General features: G+C 41.3%; 1 long non-coding RNA gene across 3 annotated transcripts; it reads left to right on the top strand.

Moving 5' to 3' along the window:
* Positions 1-302: 302 nt before the first annotated feature.
* LOC147030503 (uncharacterized) lies at positions 303-4,912 on the top strand. Of its 3 annotated transcripts, none has more exons than XR_015055790.1 (4): positions 303-457; positions 621-769; positions 2,280-2,373; positions 4,476-4,912. It is a non-coding gene; the product is annotated as an uncharacterized LOC147030503 (long non-coding RNA). The 3 variants fall into 3 exon arrangements; XR_015055791.1 differs by lacking the exon at positions 303-457 and adding an exon at positions 469-508; XR_015055789.1 differs by lacking the exon at positions 303-457 and having other exon boundaries at positions 546-769; positions 4,476-4,911.
* Positions 4,913-8,493: the final 3,581 nt, after the last annotated feature.

Below are 8,493 nucleotides of genomic sequence, written 5' to 3'. Positions count from 1 at the left end.
ATTTCAACCCCGATACCGATGTATTTGGTGAGGTGGTAACGTCCGGTTCGCAAATGTGAGATCAAATGTGAAAAATAACTGTAAATTCAGAACATACCATCATCGCGGAGTCACGTGACCTCTCAAAAGCACGAATCATTCAAATACCGAACATAGTACAAATATAACCCATACATCGATTTAAAGGTAATTTTACTGCTCATCTAACGACGTAACTCTCAAGGGTGAAAGAAGAGTTTGTAGAAAAAAAAAAGGTTGCTAATCTTAGCTAACTTCACCAAATATACACCTCAAATATACATGCATTGTTTTGTTTTAAAGAACCAAGTTAACATCATGATCTGATTTTTGTTGATAAATTTATCGCAGATATCTCAACTGAAATGATAAATTTTTTGGAGTGTATATTATTGGTAGAAACGGGAATTCAGTGTAAAAATTCAAAGGAGATATCGTAGTGAGTGGAGCCGGTAACCTTGGCAACCATTTTTTGGGGGGGTTTCTCAAGGTTTCTGGTCACTATCACAGAAATAATCAATCACAGGTGTGACATATTTCATTTCTTACAATGTTATCGATATCTCTGACCTCTTCATAATATCACACTCACTCCCAAGCAGTACTTCAGAGGTACAACAAGCATGGATTGGAAATCTTCACTGGTGGCATGGAACGAGGTTGCCAAGGTTACCAGCTCCACCGACGGCGACATCTGCACACTGAATATTTACACTGAATTCCCATTTCCAGCAATACACACTCATTTGAGGTGAGATGTCGACTAACCCATCAGTAACAGCCAACAGGTACCTTGTTAGTGTGTGTGTGTGTATGTATATATATATATATATATATATATATATATATATATATATATATATATATATATATATATATATATATATATATATATATATAATCAGCAGCATACAAACCGTGCTGCCCCATTGCTCGGGTCGTTCACCTGCATTTTATTTTTCATTTATTTATTTTCATTTATTTATCTTTTCATTTATGGATGTTTTCTGATGGTTCTGTGATTTTCCTGTTGTATTTGCTTCAATGTCCATCGGCACACAAAATGACCATGCTTCCCCATTGTCTCGGGTCACTCACTTGCATTTATTTTCTTTTTTTTACATTTATTTTTTATTTCTTTATTTTTTTATTTTCATGTATGGATGTTGTCCGATCATTCTTTGGATCCAACGATTCTGGGAATTTTTGTAAAAAGCACGTCTTTTTTTCTTCTTCGGATTTTAGGGCATTGTTTCAATGGGAAAAATGGGGATAGGTTCCTGGCCGTTCATGATTAATAAGGGAAAATCAAAAATCTCATGAAAAACCACAAACATAGAAATCAACCACCAATTATTTTTGAGGTCAACATAGCCAACGGTCAACAACTTTGGTGGAATTGCTGAAATTGTCAATTTTCATCCGATTGATTTGAAATTTGAAGCGGAGTTGCCCATTAGGTCATTGAATTCAACCACCAATTATTTTTGAGGCCAACATAGCCAACGGTCAACAACTTAGGTGGAATTGCTGAAATTGTCAATTTTCATCCGATTGATTTGAAATTTGAAGCGGAGTTGCCCATTAGGTCATTGAATTCAACCACCAATTATTTTTGAGGTCAAATTTGTTTTGTGGATTTTGCAAGTCGCGTGCTCTGCATGACGTCTTCTTCTTGTTTGTTTGTGTGCAGGATATCTCAACAAGCTGTTGTTTCATCATTTGGATGAAACTTGGTGGACAGGTTGGATGTGTGACAAGGACGAACTGTTAAGATTTTGGTGAAGATCCGGATGTGGATCTGACTACTAGAATGTTTTAAGTGATTCTTCACCATTGAGAGATAGAGGTAAACTGATATATAGCATGATATCTCAAAAAGTTGTGGACGGATTCGGACAAAACTTGATGGACAGTTTGGACATGTGACCACGTCAAATTGCTTAGATTTGGTGAAGATCCGCATTCAGATCCAGATAAGAGAATATTTTAATTTTTTTAAAGTGATTCTTCACCATTGAGAGATGGGAACAAAAACTATAATCATTGGGCCCAATATGTTCTCCTGGATCAGGCATTTCGTGGCGGAGGTATGCGCTCCACCGAGTGTCCTAGTTTCATCAATAACGATAATCCATATCCGTTTAATTGAATTGAGGAAAATTCACGTTTATCATCACAAAGTGTCCCTCATAATCACAAGTTTGAATGTTCATAATCAGTTTACGGCAAGCCATTGGAAACTGTCTGTTATTCCGCAGAAAAGTATACAAGTTCGTTGTGGCAGTCAAGTTATTGTTACGCATTTTGGTTTCTCCAAGATTGCAATGAAAGAAATCCCATGGACGAAAACAGGTAATGACATCATTGTTTCTGTTCTTGTTCGTTTGTCGGTTTTGTTATGAGTGCTCATTTTATTGCATGACTACAATGTGGAAAATATTTTCATACACCTGCGACATATAACGTATAAAACGTGTATGAAAGTCTTAAGTACATTTTGTGGTTACACAACTGGTTTCATCCTGTATCCCTCGTTGTTTCAACCATTGTCTACTATTGAATGCCCCTCAGCATATGTTTCAAATGAATTTTAATGGCATCATGCCATCGATTAAAAAAAAGGACAAACCGTTAAATGAAGCATGCAGAAGAGTTTCAAAAGACAGGTGCGACATGATGGCTTGTTCTTTGATTAGCTTTACCTGCAAGGTGGGAAATGTATTCGGTTAACACCTTTTCCTACACACCACACTGTTTCCCCCACACACGGATACAAATCACGCCCACACGTATGAGTTTTAAGGCTCACGCTCACGCAACTCACGTGCAATTCGAACCTGAGCTTCTCGAAGTTCTCTAGTGTTACTGCGCCCAAAGCATTTCGATATCGAGTCCTTAATTGCGAATTAAAACAATCCCTTTGCTCAGTAGGGGATCTCGTTTACCCTTTTGCAAGCCCCTTCAGCACAACCCCCACTCCTCCAACACAACCAACTTGCAATATACCATGAGTTCAAGGTACCATCCTGGGATGCCCCCTACCTGCCTATACCTGTTATGTTAGGGTTTAGGGCTCCTCTTTGTGGCCGAAGATGGCTGTTCACACCTATCCTGTGATCACCTGGGAGCGTGATTTATTACATATATAAAGTGTAGGGACTGTTGTCCTCACAGCACTCACACTCTGAGATAGCAAGCAACGTGTCAAGGAATATTTGAGAAGAACAAAGCACTTGGTACCTGGTGTTTAGGCAGGAATCTGTCATTTGTGCAGGGTGACTGCAACAAATCGCATACTCTACACAAAAGACATCATGTCAACTTTAACGTCTTCCCACTGATGATACAGCAGACAGGAAATCCAAGTTAACGTCAATCTGAGAAACAGCGCACTCTGTGCTATAACGCCCCTCACCCCCATTCACCTGTACGCATTAGTCTAAACACGAACCTGAGCTGCGCAATACGTCACATCGATTGTTTGAGCTTGCGTCGCATGCAAGGACTCCCTCCGTGTTTGGAGCGATTACTGTTTCACTGGAACTAATTAAAAGCAAAAGGGAGTAGGACACCAGCACCTGCAGATGGTGTTCCCAGAACTCCATATGCTATTTTCTCAGGTGGTAAATAGTGTACAGCAGTTGCAGTTACATTCTGTTTTGCCCCAGCTGCCTTTCTCTGTTATTATAATCCCAGAGGATGTAAAAGCCCTCTCGCATCGTTCTCGTTAAAAAAAATATATCACTCTCCGCTAGTTGCTCTGATCGGCTCTCCCTATCGGGCTGTCACTGGGCTTGCCTGTCAATCTCATGCATTCCGACAGCGGCAGTTTCCAATTGCAACCTTAGGTGGTAGGACATCAATCGGTGATCGTGCGCTACTCAAGTTTGCTGGAGTCAATTACCATCCATCATGGAACCTCAGCTTTGTGACCGGTCTGGTTGACCTCATGTGTCCGCTGCTGCGAAACGTAACAACAGTCGTTTAGTGTCATGCACAGGTAACACCAGTGCCCATACAGTGTGATTAATATGGTATTGCTCTCATTTTGGGGACATTTTAACAAAACAAGCAATCACATCGCATAAAAATGGTCTTTTATTTTATCAAAAGTAGGAAGTTATTCATCAAATTGATCATCCAACACGCACATACCTTGCGGACATCGAATCATCTGCTTAGTAAGTACAACTGGTACGTACGCTTGGGGGATAGGCTAAATTGAGAAAATAAAAAGTGTACAAAAGGAGAGGAGAGAGGACAACAGAGACAACTGAAGTTGAAAGTGTATCAGGGTAGTGGGGATAGAAAGGAAAGTAGAACATGGGGAGGGAAAGGAAGAGGGACTGTGCAGTGTGGGGGGATGGTGCAGAAGTGGAGTGAAAGGGCTAAAATTCATGTCGTCTTACATAGTTCCTAAAAAGTTTTTTTGTCTCTGTCTTTATCGTTTGTAGAGGTTCCGGAATTGAAAGGTCGAAACAACGATGATGGACGATGCCCAGCTGATGATCCGGATGGTCAATGAGCCTGGTATTCAATGCACTGGAAAATCCTCCATGAGCCGGATGCAGCAATACTCTACAATTGGCAAGCTCGAAAATAAAAGAATCATCTCTGTTGCGATACATGGAAACGTTCGAGCGAATTACTGTCTGTCACCTGGGTTTTTACACGATTGTTTACTTCTCAACAAAGTTAACCAGAATAATCTACCGCATTATAGTTGCACCAAGTTGTCAAGCTGTGCTTTGTTTTGTTTCCTTTCTGGGATTGCCCAGCATGCAAATATATTGTAGCAGCCTTTGAAACAGCTTTGTTGGTTGGGACAGTGGGATGTATGATGTCATCAATAAACTGGCACATGATGTAAGATACTACCTCCTCTGTATAGAGCATCAGTGCTGCTGAAGCAGTCTGCTGGGCGATTGAGCACAATCCTGGACAGGTCACCACTCGAACACAGGATACTCAAATGGCTCAATCATCCCAGCAAGCTGGTACTCATTTTGCCGACCCCAGAAGAATGACAACCCCACCTGGTATTCCTTCAATGGCAAGCAGGATTTGAACTCAGGACCCTAAGATCCCAAGCCCACCACCCTAATTATTACACCAACACCAAGCATTACGATGCTACTGTGGGTTTGAGTTGTAGTATAGTGTGATCTTGCAAGGACCTTGATAGTGGTAGCTCGTTCAGTTAGCCTATTCCTCAAGGAAGTTGTTGGGATGGCAAAGGTATCTATCAAGAGATACCAGTGATGGAAAGACGATCCAACAGAAAAGAGAAGTCCAGAGCAAAAACACTAGGCCAGTGCCAATGTGTGGGAATGGGAAAGTTTGGGAAGCACGTTCCAGTTGCAAACATGTCAGTGGTCTCTGTCTTCTCCTGCCTCCATTCTGGTATTGCACCCTCTGCTCTTTCCATGCTTTATCTCCACAAGATTCTACAGGGCATATGCAGTGAACCATTAACCCCCTTCTCATTAAACTCCTAAAATCCATCATCACTACTCACCTGCACTCATTCTTTCCTCTTTTTCCCACTTGAGGAACCAACTTCTACATTTCCTTCAATCTCATTCTTTCCTTCAAGTCTTTAAGACAGCTGTTTCCCACCATCTCAGATCATCCCCCGTCCTAAACCATGATTTTTCTATCCTCGTTAATCTCCCCCCTCCACCCTCCTCATCCAAGCCCACCTTCTTTCAAATTTCCAGATTTTCCTTCCTGAAAGTTTTCTTCTCTAACCTTCTTATCCACCCTGTGCATCCTCCCAATCCCTCTTTCCTCCCCACTTCCCTGATTTATCCAAGTCTCCCTCTATTCTGTCCTTCAACCCTGCCTTTGGTGTCCCCCCCCTCTCTGTAGTGTTCCTTTTGTAATGTTGAGTCCTGATCCATTCAGTGCTCTTACTCTTCTACGAGCCTTGACCTTGTATACAAAAAAAGCCAGTAAGTTGAAACAGTTACCCAAATCACAGAAACACCATAAATGCTGATGCTGGGCTCTGGATGAATGGAGGAAAGTCATGTCATCTGATGAATTCCACTTCACCTCGACTTGAACAGATGTTAGCATTTGGAAATGACACATAGCCCTTTAATAATTAGGACACAAATGCATCATGCAAACAGCTACGCGACTGAAGGTGGAGTAATATAGTGTGGACAATGTTCAGCTGGCATAGTTGACATTCAGGACGTACTTCGGGAAGTATCTCGGGATTAGCCGAGCAGGCTCACGTTTTCATACTGCTTGTGTGGCAGATAAGGAGAAAATATTTTAGGATGTCATTTCCAACATCCACTGGGTCTGGGTGCAAGTCTAGCTTGGACTTCAAATAAATGTCTGGTGTCTGCATAACACATGATTGAGCATCCATGGGATATACTTAACATTTTTATCATCCTTTATAATTCAACTGTGTTCAACAATGTATCCTCTCGGAATTCTGATTCTGATGTATCATACTCTGTTACAGAGCATTGGTGCTGCCTGAGCAGCTTCTTCGCAAGGGTTATACTGGGTGGTTTGCCATTGCATTCCAAGCGGGAGTTAAGGGAGGAATTTGGAATTTGTTCTTGGTGCTTCACAAAGGATACCATGGGTTCTTTAACATCTACCAACTAATGCAAGCAGACAGGACACCCAGTTTAATGTCCATCCAAGGGGACAGCACACATCAATGAATCACGCTGTATGTGAAACAACACGATGACAGTTTATAGCTGGGTCTGGATTCGAACCCAGGCCAGACAGCTAAGAGGAGAATGCACACACCTCTAGACCATCCCACCAGCCCCCCTCTGGGAATGGTAATGCCAAATATGAACCAGTCTTTTTCAGTAATATGGGGTCGATGACTCATTGAGCTGGACCTGTAAATCGTCAGAGGTTGAACAATCATGACCCGATGTGTTGACAGAAATGGCATTCATTCCTGGTATCCATCCCGGATTGTCTACGTGTTGACCAATAAATAAACGAGTTTGGATTGGGTAAAAGTTGACACAATGCTGATGTATTATTTTGTTTATTCATCACATCAAAATATAAGTGTGTTCTATGCAGCAGTATGACAACAAAAAGTACACAAAGCTATATAATCATTGATGTTTGTACCTGTTAACATTATTTGTGTACTCGTGCAATGCACTGAGTGTCAAGACAAAACCTTCTGTCACTTTTCTTGTTCTGCACTTGAGTCCTTGTTACCTTCACCAACTGAAGCTTGACTGACTGAGGTTATGAATTTTCACCCCTGTCTGTCTGTCTGTCTGTTTGTGTGCAGGATATCTCAAAAAGATGTGGATGGATTTGGACGAAATTTGGTGGACAGGTTAGATGTGTGACAAGATTGATTGATTCAAATTTGGTGACGTTCCAGATCCGGATCGGGATGGAGCTATCTGCTCTGCTGAGTGCCTTTCTGGTTACCTCTGCCACGAAGGTGAAGGAGGTTATGTTTTCACCCTTGTCTGTCTGTATGTTTGTTTGGCTGTTTGTTCGTGTGCAGGATATCTCAAAACGTTGTGGACGGATCCGGATGAAATTTATGAACAGGTTGGGTGTGTGACAAGGATGAACTGATTCGATTTTGGTGAAGATCCGGATCCGGATCCGACTACTACAAATTTTAAAGTGATTCTTCACCATTGAGAGATTGGGCCAAAAATGATACACAGCAAGATATCTCGAAAAGCTGTTGATGGCTTCGGATGAAACTTAGTGGACATGTTGGGTGTGTGACAAGGAAGAAATAATTCAATTTTGGTGAAGATCCGAATCCGGATCTGAATACGAGAAATATTTAATTTTAAAGTGATTCTTCACCATTGAGAGATAGGGCCAAAAACGATGCAGTACTGTATAGCATGATATTTCAAAAATGTATTTGGCCCGATATGTTCTCGTGGGTCAGGCATTACGTGGTGGAGGTATGCGCTCCACCGAGCGCCCTTCTAGTTATGAATGTTTCTTTATTTTTACACACTTGACCCTCATTCCCTCCAGGCTGCTGGTCAGACTGGTTCTAATGCAACACCCTGTCTTCCACCTTGCCATGCTGGGATCTCACAGTTCATTTGATATAGTTGACCAATACATCATCACCTCTCCCTCGTAATCATTTAATTAATTAATTCCGAGCAAGTGCGTTCGTTCGTTGTAAGTAATGCAATGTTGTGCTTCAAAAGTGAAACCATTGCAGGAATACCCTCATTAACATCTCATCATTCCAAATGCACCCTGTTGAAATATAATATCCTATTCATTTCACAGCATAATTACATTGTAATTTTGTTCATTCTGTTTAACAATATGGCGTCAAACATTTCTTGTGAACATTTGCATTCAGATGATTGAGCAATGACGTCTGTAATTGTGTACATTTGGAGGCATACATCCCGCTGTGCACACATGTCACTGTAAGCATTCCATCATGATCTGTCCTTCAAGTAGAATTGTTCC

This window comes from Eptatretus burgeri, chromosome 3 (assembly GCF_056783735.1).
Source record: "Eptatretus burgeri isolate ZD-2024b chromosome 3, Ebu_testis_v1, whole genome shotgun sequence".
Lineage (NCBI taxonomy): Eukaryota > Metazoa > Chordata > Myxini > Myxiniformes > Myxinidae > Eptatretus > Eptatretus burgeri.
Note: the sequence above shows the minus strand (reverse complement) of the source record. Positions and strands in the feature narration are given on the sequence as shown.